This window comes from Pinus tabuliformis, chromosome Q (genome assembly GCF_031772625.1).
Source record: "Pinus tabuliformis cultivar Carrire ecotype Pingquan chromosome Q, CPIR1, whole genome shotgun sequence".
NCBI lineage: Eukaryota > Viridiplantae > Streptophyta > Pinopsida > Pinales > Pinaceae > Pinus > Pinus tabuliformis.
Window position 1 is genome coordinate 116,782,052 of NC_142296.1, and position 15,498 is coordinate 116,797,549.

A 15,498-nucleotide genomic window follows, 5' to 3' on the forward strand; every position below is an offset into this window, starting at 1 on the left:
ATGATCATGAATAGGTGGGAGGCATTTGGGAGTCTCGAATACCTTGGAATGATTGTCTAAGACTTTTTGGAGATCTAGAGAAATAGATGATTTCGATGTGGGAACCTCCAACGAACATAATTGTGCAATTATGCCTAGTTGTTCTTTCTTTAGAAGCTTTGTCATTCTGTTAGAGCTGATTATCTTTCCTGGTTTCCTTGTGACACCCCTTAATTCAACTTCCTTTCCTTCCGAAGAAAATTTCAAGAAAAGTTCTTGAGAATTAAAAGTTATCGTACCCAAAGATTGTAGCCATTGGACTCTTAGTACAACATCAACACCACCCATTGGAATGGAAAGCGTTGGGCTATTCAATGCATATTCTCCCATGGATAGCTTGATAAAATGGCACTTTCTAGAGTAATTTATGGTTCCTCCACTTGCAACCTTCACTTTACACTCTAGTGTTGGATATAGGAAGCAATTCAATTCCTTGGCTATCTTACAATGAATAAAATTATGGGTACTGCCTGAATCAATCAACATTATTACCTTTCTCTTCTTGATATGTCCATCTATCATGATAGTTTGAGGAGCGGTAATTCCGACCAATGCATTAAAAGATATGGTCAAATTCATTTCTTCTTTCTCTAGGGTTTGTTCCTAGTGTATATTCTCTTCTTTTGATGTTTCTTGTTCCTTTTCTCCCTCCTCTTCACAATCTATGTAAAATAATTTCTTCTCAGCACACTTAAGACCTTTAGTGTATTTTCTATCACAATTGTAACAAAGCCCTTTTTCTCTTTTTTCTTCCAATTTTTGTGGTGTCAACCTTGTAGGTTGTGGAAGGCTGGGGGCAACAAAACTTCCATCTTTATAGTTGTGAGTGGTATGCTTCCTTGTTGCCTTCATTTTTCTTTCCATTTTTCTTGCCAACGTGAATACCTATTCCAATGAATCATGTTACCAAAGGAAAACATCATGTTGGATGTATTCTTTAAAGTCCCTATGAACACATCAATCCTATGCTCCTCTAGAATATCTTTTACCCTTATATTCAATTTTTGGAAGTCCTCAATGTGCTCCATCATTGAACCCTTTTGTTTGAGATTTATCAATTGGCTAAAAAAGGTGTTTCTTTTTGTATCCTCATAATGTGCTATCATTTCTTCCGTAAAAATTGCCCAACTGACAATTTGTTTACGAGAGAAAAGCCATCAATACCATACAAATTGATTTGGTTCCAAATATAAAGCTGCAATGCGTACCTTTTGTGTGTTTTGCACATTATGGAGATCGAAATATTGCTCCATCTGTAGTATCCACATTACGGGATCCTTGCCATCAAACTTCCTCATATCGATCTTTTGAAAATGGTGGGTCTTCAATCCAACTTTAGAGTCTATGAAATCATGATTAACATTTCTTTTTTACTCATCATGAGTTTCCTTTACTACCCTTTCGCTATTAGTAAGCATTTCTTGTAGCAAATTTGTCAAATCTATCTTTAAATATTCCATGTTGCCTTTCAGTTTTTCTTCTATACCATCCATCTTAGCATCCACGCCATTCATCTTAGCTTCCATGACATCCATCTTAGCTTCCACGTCATTCATCTTAGTTTCCATGCCTTTCTTTAAAGTATTCATCTTAGCTTCTGTTACATTTTGTGAGAGTGAAATTTGTTGCCCTTGGTCAAGTAATTTTGATATATCATCCTCTTCTTCATGAGTCATGCTAAAGTTTTCAGGTTTCTTACTAGGTGTTTCCATTTTCTTTCTTTGGGGCATTAATTAATGATAATTATGCTTCACTATGCCCTTTGAATCACTTTAAACTATTTTTTCAACCCAAACTTATGTAAAATTTTAAAAAGATTACACATCTTTTTTCACTTTGTAGGAGCTTCACATTTAATCTATTGTATCTCTATAATTGTGGACCTCCAAGGTTTGAAACTGCATGCTATGGTAGCCTCTGAGTCCTCTTTCCAATTCCACTAGTATGATCGAAATTGGATTCTCCAAGAAATAGTTATTCCCAATCTCCCAAGATGACCTGATTATATACTTTTTTTAGTAGAGCGAACTTGTATGAAGTGCCATGTGTCACTGTTTCGACCTTCGGATATGAAAACAATACAAAAAAAACTACAGTTCGTCCTCTTTCTGTAACTTCTTACGAAATTTCAATCCAATGCTCATAGCGAAAGTTATGATGGTTTTCCCAAGGTCACCTATTTGGAATGTAATTCGGAAGCCTGCAAAAACCCTAAATTCCCGAGATCATATCTACGAAAATATAGCAATAAACGATCTGAAATTCAGACCCGAGGTTCATAAAGATTTCGTCTCAAATGAGTTTTAATTTCAGCTTATGAAACATCGTAGAAACAAATTTATAGTGAAAATTCCAGGATGACCTGTTTGGAGCAGCGAAGCCCTAAAATCCAAAGCTCTGATACCAAATGTTATGCAATCAACTCACAAAATAGAAGAAAATATAGATAAACGACTTCAAAATCAACATTTTAGAGGGGGAAACCTCCTTTACATTACACAAATGAATAATTCTTGATGATACAAATGAAAAAACCTCCTTTCTATATATAGGAGTCTAAGGGGTCACAATATAATCAAAGTCGACATAACAATAATAATATAAGGGCACAACAATAATAATAGTGGGGTTTTATGGGGCACAATAATAACAATATGGGGAGAATAGGGGCGAAAAAATAACATTAAGGGCTACAATGACAATAGTAATGGGGGAATCACTAGTATTATAGGGACCTAACATAATTACATTTCTCAATCACACATGTGTAAGAGTAATTCATTTACTAATTCAGCCTTTGAGAGAACCTGAAAGTAGTTAAAAGTAAAGAGTGTTCCTTACCTATGAGAGCAAGAGAGTGATCAGAACCCATAGAAATTATTTTGATTTCCAAACTACTCAAAGTCTCCACTTTATTTGCAATACAAAATGTATTTGGTTCCTCTGATTTTAGGAAATACAAAGTTCATGTAGGTTTTAACCCTGTACAGAAATTACCTACATACGAATTCTAAAACACAGAAAATAAATAATGCGAGAGCAGAACACATAAAACACATATACACAGATATTTTCCCCTGGATCCCAAAACTGGGACTACCAGCTTGATTTTTCATTATTTTCCTTTCAATGTTACAATACATATTTATACATGCTGAAGCATCCAATATCATGGACCGAAAACCATTGCATCCAATACCATGGACCGAAAACCATCACGTCCAATACCATAGACCGAAAAACATCGCGTCCAAAAAAACATGTGCGAAAATCATGCACAAAACCATAGGTGGGTCCACCCAACCTAACATAAGGTCCAAAACCAAAATTTTCCGGCGCGTTGCCCCGGACCCCATAAAATGGGGTTACAGGTGCCCTTCAAACCCCTTTTTAACTACGTGGAAAGAATATAACACAACCCAACATTCTCCCACTTTTTGTTTTCTTTCCATAGGGGGCCACAAGATAGCTTAGTCATTTTCCCAGCCCTGAAATGCCCATTGTCTCTCTACACCAAGAGAACTTCTCAGAGCTCACAGATTTCGTCAATGCATCTACAATATTGTTCAAAGTGTCCACCTTTACCAGCAACACCTTTTTTTCTTCTATCATATCCCTCATAAAGTGATACTGAACATCAATGTGCTTTGTCTTTGAATCATATGCAGGGTTCTTTGCCAAGAAAATTGCACTTTGGCTGTCAGAGTCTATCCTTATAGCTTCCTGTACTAACCACATACTTGAACACAATCTCTGCAACCAAACTACTTCCTTGCTTGCATGAGTGGCTGCCATGTATTCTGCCTTTGTAGTTGATAGTGCCACTACAGATTGTTTCTTACTCATCCAACTGACTGCACCTCCAAATAGGTTAAACACATACCCACTTGTAGATCTTCTCTGATCCAGATCTCTAGCCCAGTCTGCATCAACAAAACCACGAATATTCAACACTCTATCCAATCCTGGTCTTCCTTGGTAGCATAGACCATAATCACTAGCGCCACGCAAATACCTGAAAACCCACTTCACTATTGTCCAATGCTCCTTCCCTGATTTTGACATCAACCTGCTCAATACTCCCATTGCATGTGCAATGTCTGGTCTAGTACAGATAGTGCATACATCAAGCTACCGACTGCACTTGCATATGGAACACGGGACATGTCCTCTTCCTCTTCTTGTGTCTTGGGACATTGTTCAACAGATAACCTCACACTTACAAGAATAAGAACCTTCACTGGTTTACTATCCTGCATATTAAACCTCTGCAGTATTGTCTCGACATACTTCCTCTAGTTTAACTAGAGCTTCCTCTTTGCCCGATCTCTTTTAATTTCCATGCCCAAAATATATTTTGTAGCACCAAGATCTTTCATGTCGAATTTGGAGGACAATTGGGTCTTCAAATCCTGGATAATTTCTTTGTCATTTCCAACCAGCAACATATCATCCACATACAAGACCAGATAAATAACATGGTCACCAATTAATTTAAAATACACACAATCGTATCATGCTCTTTGCCTTCCGATCCAACTTCTTCCATTCTTCATTGGACACTCCCGCTGGTTTAGTACCCAGATCTACCGTGATCCACTGGTCTTTATCCACCAACAGATGCTCCATCTTAAGTTTCCACAACTCAAAACTCTAACCATTAAATTTCTTGATCTCTATCTTTCCACTACTCGCCATCTTCTTTCACCACCAGTTGCGATCTCGCGGATCTCCCACTGAACAGGGTCTACCACGGGCTCGAGTGAAACCCCTCAGCAACAAAGGCGTCCCTTGAATCCAAAACAACTCTGATACCAAATGTAGGTTTTAACCCCGTACAGAAATTACCTGCATACGAATTATAAAACACAGAAAATAAATAATGCGAGAGCAGAACACATAAAACACATATACACAGATATTTTCCCCTGGATCCCAAAACCGGGATACCAGCTTGATTTTTCATTATTTTCCTTTCAATGTTGCAATACATATTTATACATGCCGAAGCATCCAATATCATGGACCGAAAACCATCGCCTCGCATACCATGGACCAAAAACCATCACGTCCAATACCATGGACTGAAAACCATTGCGTCCAAAAAACATGTGCGAAAATCATGCACAAAACCATAGGTGGGTCCGCCCAACCTAACATAGGGTCCAAAACCAAAATTTTCCGGGGTGCTGCCCCGGACCCCATAAAGTGGGGTTACGGGTGCCCTTCAAACCCCCTGTTAACTATGTGGAAAGAATATAACACAACCTAACAGTTCATAATATTAAAACTTATAACATACATTTAAAAGGAGAAAACATAATATTATATAGTTAGAAAATACATATGATCCATCTATAATACTCAGGGAGACAATACTAGGCCATGCATGAAAATATTAAATAACACAATTTAATATGTTTAAAACATGAAGAGTCCAAAGCTATAAACATATAAAATGAAAAAAATAAAACTTAAAGAGCCAAACTACCACATTCTAATGTTGTCTCCAGTTAAAGACAAGCAAGACTGTATGTAAATCAACACAAGATCAACACATAAATATTAAATTATTTTTTTCACAAACAAAAGGATACTACTATGTCAAAGGCTACATTAGTAAATGCATTAATCTTACACATGTGCGATTGAGAAATGTAACCACATAAGATCCTATTGCACAGACCTTGAACTCAACCATAATTGAACTAACTATAGGGACAAAATCATATTTGGGAAACTGCATACACCTCACTTGTATTTAAATATCATCCAAATGAAAATCCTCCACAAAAACCAGAAGCTCAACACAACAAATCTTCAGTGCCCCTCAAGTCTCATACATTCCATATAACACCCACTCGTATTCTGCCTCAGAAAAATCTCATCCAAAAGAAAATCCCCCACAAAAATCAGAAACTCAACCCAACTCAAAACTCAGATCTTTCTTCAATATCAAACATTCTCATGCCATTTTGAACTAAACCCAACACTATCTTAGTTAAAAAATATTGGACCACGGCCCCATTAAATCTAAAACCATGGGTTTCACATTGTTACCTGAGTACCAGACATGTAATCCACACCTTTTGGTGGTTTTTTCCTCAATGTTAATGGCACATTAATGCATTGGATGTAGATGACTAGGGATCTGCTCCATGACCCTTGCATTTATTTAGTTTTACATCCCTTTTTGTGGCCAAAATCATGTCGTTCCAGATTGCCCATGTGTAGATTCCCATCTGAGAATACAAACAAAGAAATAAAGTAATCTAATTGTAATCAATGGAGTTTACATTAATTTGGATATCAATTTGAGTCATATACATATTACAGACCATTCAGGTGAGGTAGTTTGTATTTAGCCAAAGGAAAAAAAAGTTTTAAAGGGTCAATGACTGATACAAATAAGAGAAGAAATAGTATATACTTAGAATATATTAGATATAATTACAGCTGATGTTTTGTATTTGTCAATCAATACAATGTATACAACATAAGAATTTCATAATCACCAAACCTGAAGACTAATTTTCAGTGAGTGAATATGTGCAAGACCTAAATATAAGTGAATTTGTTAAATGGGTGGGAGTAATATTTGGATCAGTTGAGTGGGTGTCATACATATGTTCATCAGAAGTAGTGCCACTGGATTTTTGAAACTTTCATACAAAGGGTTTTTTATATACAAATTGTTCAATAAAAAACAACACTATGTTTTGGTGGACCCTTTTCGTGAAAATGAATTCCATAGGGAGTCCATGTCTGGAGTCTCTTCATGATATGGCTGGTTCTGTTGACTAGAATCTACAGATGACATATCTGTGTTGATTTCAGTGGTCATGCTAGTTTCTTGTGAGAGGCTCACCATGGGTTGATTCTGCATTTTTGCTACTAAGGGACTCCATAATTTAGCTCCATATTATCTTGATTTCTGTGTTGATAGCCATTGCTAGTGCTAATCTAGTGGCTTGAACCTCGTTGTTGCATTGTTGAGTTCTTGATTGTTCTAGAAGCATTGAACAACAGTGAAGGAGGATCCATCTTGCAATACTTAAATATGTCGTTGGCAATGTCAACATGAGTCTTGAAGATATTATTATAAGAATTTGGTTGGATACCACCAGGATAGAGGAGATTGGCAAACATAGGGAAGTTAGAATTAGGGCCCATAGAATAGGATGGAAGTTGAGCATAACAATTAGACATATGTTGTGGGATCTGTGTAGGGTTGTTGTTGGCATTCATACCCATTATCATATTTTGTAGAAATGTGAAATCTGGCATGTCAGAAGAAATGGAACCCAGGTTTTGTTGAACCTGATTAGGGGGAAGCCCAAAACCTTGGTTATTGTTGGTGTAACCTGGAGTGGAGAAACAGGTCACATGTTGTTGCTAATCCATGGCAGATCCTATTGATTCACTTTCAAAAGATATTGCACCCCCAACACTGGTGGGGATACAAGGAGACTCCAAAAGTGGAGGAAAATTTGGAGAATCAATATCAAGATAACTTGAGCTTCTCCCAAGCCCTAATGGCCCCTTTTTAGTTCCAGAATATTTCTAAAATATAATCAAATCCCATAATATTTTGTTTCTCTTATGAATCTAAAATAGGAACCAAAAATAAACATATAGAAATCGCCACATCTTAACGAAATTGAAATAAGAATAAAATATGATAAAACATAAATTATTATATTAAAAGTATATAGAAGGTCTCATTTATAAAAATTAAAAGTAAATTCTAGCTTATATAGGAGGTAACAGTGGAATTCTATCTTATAAACTTTAGATTTGACCAAATCATTGTTCTATTGTCTATTAAAACTTGTTTGGAAGGTTGAGACTTCCAATCATTACACATCTCAAATAATTGGAACTACAGTCCCTAGACTTGACCACAAAATTGATCCAAGGTAGCTTCTTCTTTCAGTTATAAAACTTTGACAGTTGTGGTCCTCTAGCTTAAGATATCTTGTGTAATATCTTGTAATGATTAAATTCAATATGTTTAAGAAAAACTTCACATACAAACTTGAAAAAATATGGTTATGCTTTCATTTACAAATTTCAAATGGTATAAAACTAAAAAATTTCGCTTACCAAAATGGTTCTTTCTAAAAAATAATGAAAATTACTAGTTCTTTCAATCTATTATCATAGTGGAAGAAATTTTCGAGTTTTCATCTCTTTCCATTCATCATAAATAGAAATAAAATCTACCTCATTTAGAGCATGGGTGCACCGAGAGAGAGAAACATTAACATATCCAATGTTTTTAAAGAAAGTCTTGATATATCCTCCTTTTTTATCCAATTTAATTTTGAAAAGCCTCTTTCACAAACTTTTGTACTAGCCAAAAAAACAAGAATTGCTTGCCATAACTGCATTAAGCATGGAAATCCTTCAAACCATTCAATTTCACCTCCACATAGATCCCATGCTCCAAACACATGTTTTTTTAGGTAAGATTTATACATAGTACATATAAATTCATTCATTTCACCCCTATATTTAATGTTGTCCATAACAAGCAAGCCTCCAACACTAAAGTTTTAACATAAACATGTCAACCATCAACTTGTTTGAGAGCCTATATCATCCATATCCTCATAATAATTACGAGGACTAAAAAACTTAGCTCCATTAAAAATAGGTAAATTTGTGAATCTTTCATTTAGAGAGTCAATCACCTTCATTACAAAACCCTTTCCCAACATAATGCAATCATCTAGTGTCATTGATCTTTGTGAATTCGACAAACTCTCAAACCTAAATTCATGTACATGTACTATACTTGTGCAATCTGCAAAACCAAGAGTTCCTTGTTGTGTTTTACTTAAAAATGATGATGTGTGCATTGCACTTGCCCCAAATGTGCCTCTTAGAAATCGCTTATGAAGAAAACTAATAGTGATATCCAAAGTCATTCCAATAGATGTAATGTCAACATTATCCTCTTGAAACTTTTGATTCAGCGTATTTAACTCAATAAGCACATATGCAAGTAAGTGGATGCAAAATTGAACTTGAAATATTGTAGCCATATCATACATATTTTTCTCCACTAACTCCCAATCTCTTAACAAAGTAGGCATGAGCTTAATAAGTCTTTCCTCAACTTTACCTCTAGAAATCCATCTAATATGATGAATTTGTAACACTTCTAGCCTTGTGATTTGAAATGACTCCATTAGTTCTTTCAGTTCTCCATGTCTTTTAGTATATTTCTCTAACCATGAATAGATCGTGTTTGCAAACTTATCAATAGCTTGCAACTCTTCAAAATAAGATGAAGCATCATTTGCTGCTAATGCTTCTCGATGAGATATACAGTAGATATCTAATAAATGAGAGGCATGTCGACGAAGCTTAGTGGATAAGCTTTCACGAATACCCCTCATGGATGATTCTCCATTATATCCAAATCCAAATAACTTTGTCATGGATAATTCATGTATGCTAAAAGAAATGTCACAACATCATACATAGACTGTGATGTTCCATCCCTAATTTGTAGCAAGTGTATGGATTTTGTAACACATGGACCTCTTTTTTCATTTTTCAAATATGTAATATAAACAATCCAATGTTGCACCATAGTCCGATCAATGCTTTCATCAACTAAAAGTGAGTAATATGGGCTTTAGAAAATTTCATCTTTAATTTTTTCCAATATGCCTCCTTAGCAACTTTTAGAAAGTCTTTTCCAGATGTTGTATTTGTATATACTAAGTATTTATCTATTAGAGGTATGTGAGGAGTGTTTTTATACCTATTCAAGCCACAAATTGACTTATATACTTCCAAAGGTAAATCATGTATTGCCACAAAACACATGCTCTCAATAACTGATATAATTCTCTCTTTTTGAGCATCAACCATTAGTTATACATGTTTTGTAATTGGAATAGTACCCTATTTTCTTTCTCCCTCTAAAAGTTGCAAAGAAAATTTATGAGCCTCTAACATTGCATGGATGTTTAAATCACAAACTTGAAGAGTTGTGCTTCCATCTTTAGCAAATCGAGTTTCCTTTTTAAATTTTACACACCATGAACATTTTATCCTTTCAACACCATTACAATCTTTATAGCATAAGTCCATGGAAATATCATCCTCCATTTGGACTTGAATGTTCTTTTGTACCTCTTGGATGTTGGTTCCTCTTCAAGAATTTCTGCACTATTTGATTCATGGTCCTCATCCACATGATCATATACTTCATTTTCATAAATATGCAGTTGATTAGAGCATTGAGAGATACCAAATTCATCGGCAAGTGAAATTTGTTTCAGATCCTTTTGGGGGCAACCAAGAGTTGGCCTTTTATACCTATAAATTATAATCAATCAACAAAACAAGAAATATAAAAATATAGATTAATATAAAAATACACAAGATTCTTTGAAAAGAAGACAATAGACAACAAAATTCACATGAAAACTAATGAAATGAAAAGAAACAAATAGATCTGCTAATCATTGAAAACTAAAACTAACATTGATCTTCATGGAAGGTTATGCATATTCCATTACAAAAATGGAATTTCTTCTATAAAAAGGAATATATCAAATTGTTTTTCAGTAAATGTAATGTAAAAGGCATCATGATTCACAAGGACAACAATCACAAAAAAGGGGATGCACAAAGCACACTAGTAGTTGACAGTTCAAGTGAATTTGGGGAATATTTTGCAATTACATAGGGGTCTTTTGTGCACCTACCTTAGGCAAATCATGTGACAGAGTTGTTGTTGGGATTGAATTGAATCATGGATTTCTTAAAGGCTTCTTGGTTGAGGAATTGGGCATGATCACTGATATTTCTCTCTTCCATCTTAATACCAATCATTTCAGTGGGGTCATTCCTCTTAGCTTCAAGAGTCTTACACTTTTAGCAGAGTTGGATGTGAGTAACAACCAACCCTTAGGGAATTTCCCTACTATGGTTTTGGAACTGCAGAGCCTAGTGTATTTGGATATGAGATTCAACTTCTTTACAAGTCCTATTGCTACATAGCTCTTCAACAAGAAGGAGATGGATGTTATCTTCATGAACAACAACTATTTTGAAGATAATATTCTAGACAACATGGGGAACTATCCAATCTCTGTGGTGAGCTTTGCCAATAACAAGCTGAATGGAAGCATTCCTAGCAGTGGTAAATACATGTCCTAGAGGTTGAACGACGTGTTGTTTCTCAACAATGCATTGTCTAGATGCTTCCCAGAGGAAATGGGGATGTTGGATCAACTCAATGTGTTGGATGTGAGCTTTAATCACATAGTATGTCAGGGTCCATTATCTCTTGGATATCTTGGTAACATTGAGAAGCTCATTCTGGATCACAATGAGTTATTTGGATCCATTCCTGATGTTATTTGCTCCATAAGGACCCTCCAAAACCTTACTGTTCCCTAAAATTATTTCACAATAGAGCATGCAATCTTTCCCTCACTTCCAAGCAGGGGAGTGTCATTTGATGATTCACATAATTGCATTCCAGGTCGTCCTCTTCAAAGATCACAACAGGAATGTGTTGCATTTCGTGCCCAACACAAGACTTGTATTGATATGTATTTTCTCATCTGCAATGTACTCTACCACCTCCCATTATATCACCACCACCATCACCTTCACCTCCTCTTCAAGTACCTGTTGTTAGATATTCTTCACCACCACCTCTTGTTTCTCTCACAGTACCTGCATTTAGATATGCATCCTGATTCCCCACCACCTCTTGTTCCTCTTGCAATTCCTACAATCAGATATACATCCCCACCACCACCTCCAACCAATCTAGTCCCTCCACCAATCCAAAATTGTAATCCTCCCCTTCCTCCACCCTTCCATTAACTGTTAAACAATGCAGATACTTTGTTCTGAAGTCAACATATAAGAAATAATTGTGTTTTGGGCATAAGAATAGTTTGAAGTTTGAACAGAAGATTCAATGTAGTATTTTTATGGAAGAGATGGCATATTGCTTTCAGTTAAGGATCTGATGGAAATATATAACTAAGAGATTCATGCCTTATCCACTACCTACTGTGTGTGTCTAATCAACTAATAGTGATAACATCTTATTCATTTTGCAAAGTTGATAGGTATATTGCTATCTATTCATATATTGGTCTTTTATAAACACCTAATTCAGGTGATGGAAGTTGGTGCCAAACTGTAATGGTTTTCTGAACATTTTGTTATGTTACTAAAGAAAATTGAATCTAGTGATGCCATTTTGGTGCAGAATTATAATAGTATGTAGCTTGATTTTTATATTTTGTTCTAGTAGAACTGGAATGATATATGAATGGTTTTGATAAATTGAATTTGAATATAGGAATGGATTCTATAAATTTAATTTTAATTTGAATTTGCAATTGGATATGGGGACCCTATTCAATGTTATTCAAGAACCCCACCAAGCTCAAAATTAGCTATCTTAAATTTGATGTTGGAGTTGATGGCATTGCAGTTCTGATCCTATACACTGATAGAAGAGGTTTATCCTCTATCAAGACCGAATTCAATTTGGCAGTGGGATGAAGATCATCATTTCAGTGGGATATCAATCAACCTAAAGTGTTATTGTAGATTATTCCAGGAGGAAATGAATTTCCTAGGCTTGTACTATCAACACATTGTTGTAATTTCTCACCTTTGTTCATAAATCCTTTCTAGCCTCCTTGGTCTCTATAGTCATCTTTTCAAATCTAAAGAAAGGCCAGAAGTGGCATACTTAGCTTTCATTTTAGCAGTACCTATTATTACCAATGTTGATAAACTTTTATGAAGTCCAACATTCAAGCTTGTTGATACTACTTTTGCATCTTCCCCCTTCTGCCTTAATTTTACTAATTCCTTTCTGACATGCTCTAACTCATTCTTTAGAGAATCCATATAGATTCTTAAAGTGGACCCTTTTTGTGTTACTACCAGCATGCTCTCTTTTACCTTCTCAAGCTCTACAAAAGGTGATTCTAAATAAGAATTCGCAACATGTTCTACATGTTTAATTTTCTCAATCTCGGATTTTACCTTACATGGTTTAGCATTATCTCTAGAAGCTTCTTTAGCAACATTGGATTGGTATTATTTTGCCAAAATTATCTCCTTTTTTAATTTTTCCACGATAGCTAACTTAAATTGTAGATACTTAGTAGCATCACTTTCTTGCATAAAAGGCTCCAATTACTTCCTTCTTTTTTCTATTGTTACTAAAACTTGTTGTGCTTCAACATCCTTCTCGACTAGAATATTGATTTGTTCCTTTTGATTTGTAATTTCTCACCTTTGTTAGTAAATTGAGTTCAGGTTGTGCTCCTAAGTTGATTATAAAAACTATTGAATCCATACAAACTCGTGAAGTGGACTCTTTTTGTGTTACCGCCAACATGCTCTCCTTTACCTCCTTTACCTCTACAAAAAGTGATTCTAAAGAAGAATTAACGACATGTGTTACATGTTTAATTTTCTCAATCTCAGATTTTACCTTACATAGTTTATCATTTCTTCTTTATGTATTTGGGGTGGTACCAGTCGCTAGATTTTTAGTTTATGCGTGGGTGGGTCTCATTAACCCCATGAATCCATTATTTTCTTTCAGGTTAGATCAGGGGAGGAAGAAATCTTAGAGGGTGGGCCACAAAAGACAAGAAAATCACTAAACCAAGGCTTTTCAAATAATACCTCATTAGTTGTTGGTATTATTGCTTGAATAGCTGGAGGGGTTTCTTTCTTTAAGGGGGTTCCTTCTTGCTTTAAGATGGACGGACGAGGATGCTCCTTCTTACTTTAATGGGTGGGACTAGCCATAGATTAACCTATTAATCATCATGATGTTGTCTTGGAGCTTTGAGCCTTGTGTCAAATAAGAATAAAGCTGCCTTGGAGATTTGATTCTTGTGCCCAATGAGCTAAAGCTACCCATCAACTATTGAGTTATTTTTATTTATCTCTGCAACTCCAAATATTTTTTTTATTTATTATATGTTGTTGTTTTATGTTTCCTATCCTTTTAGGGAGTAGGGAAACTTGGGAAACAGAGTCCTACTTGACATCAACTTCATTGTAAAAACAAATTCATATAGAAAAATCAGAAGTCAGAAGTCAAATTAATGTTGGAAACCAACACATTATATACTAAAATAATAGCATGGGGATACGGGTTTGTATTTAGGGGTACATCCATCCAAATTTGGGGGTATCATGAAACCCTTGAATCTTTTATCCGATGTTAGTGTCCTAAGATTATTGTAAAAAATCTTGGATCCATACAAAATTAGGCTAAGGTCTCCTATCCATTTCATCTTTTTCAAATGAGAGGGGTTTTTAAAGAATGAATAATTTGAAGCAAACAACAAGGCACCAGGGCATGTTTTTATGGTTGCATTTTTTGGACTTATGGTATATGAAGGCACCTTTGATCAAAGGCATAAAACTCACTATATCATCACTTTGTAAAAACTGTTGAATCATGAGGTTTCCTATCTTGTTCAACCAGTGAAGTATTTTGAATCTAGATCAATATCTAAAATCCATACCTCTGTGGTCACCAATCAATTAGTTTTAAGGAAGCCTCACGCTCTTACTAGTTTTGTCATTTGGTTAAGCGAAATTACTATACACAAAATAATTTCATCTAAGGGTTTGTCTTTACGACCTTTCAAGAACCAAGAAGAAGGACATCTTTGAGGTAGGGATCATAAGCCAAATAAGCTTCTTCTTAAGTGATGTTTTCCTCAGTTGGCTACAACCTTAAAACATGGAATTTATAGTTGAGAAATGTTGATAGAATGAAAAATTTGAAGAAAACAACAAGGAACCAGGACATATTTTTGTGGTTGCATTTTCTAAAATATGGAATATGAGGCACCTTTTATCAAAGGCATAAAACTCACTATATCATCACCTTGTAAAAAATATTGAATCCTAAGGTATCCTACCTTTTTCAACCAGTGAAGTATTCTAAGGCTAGATAAATATCTAAAATCCCTACCTTTGTGGTCATCAATCAATTAGTTTGAAGGAAGCCTCATGCTCTTACCATTTTTTTAATTCGGTTGAAGCCAAATTACTATACACAAAAGAATTATGTCTAAGGGCTTGTCTCTATGACCTTTCATGAACCAAGAAGAAGGACACCTTTGAGGTAGGGATCATAAGCCAAATAAGATTCTTCTCAAGCGACTCTTTCCTCAGTTGGTTGCAACCTTGAAGCATGGACTTATTAGTTGAGAAATGTTGATAGAATGAACAAATTGAAGCAAACAATAAGGCACTGGGGCATGTTTTTATGGTTGAATTTTCTAAACATATGGTATATGGAGGCACCTTTGATCAAAGGCATAAGACTCACTATATCATCACCTTGTATAACAGTCCAAACACCTCCAAATTTGCAAGTCAAAAATTCAAAGTAAAACATTTTTATTGCAGAGGTTGGATGTC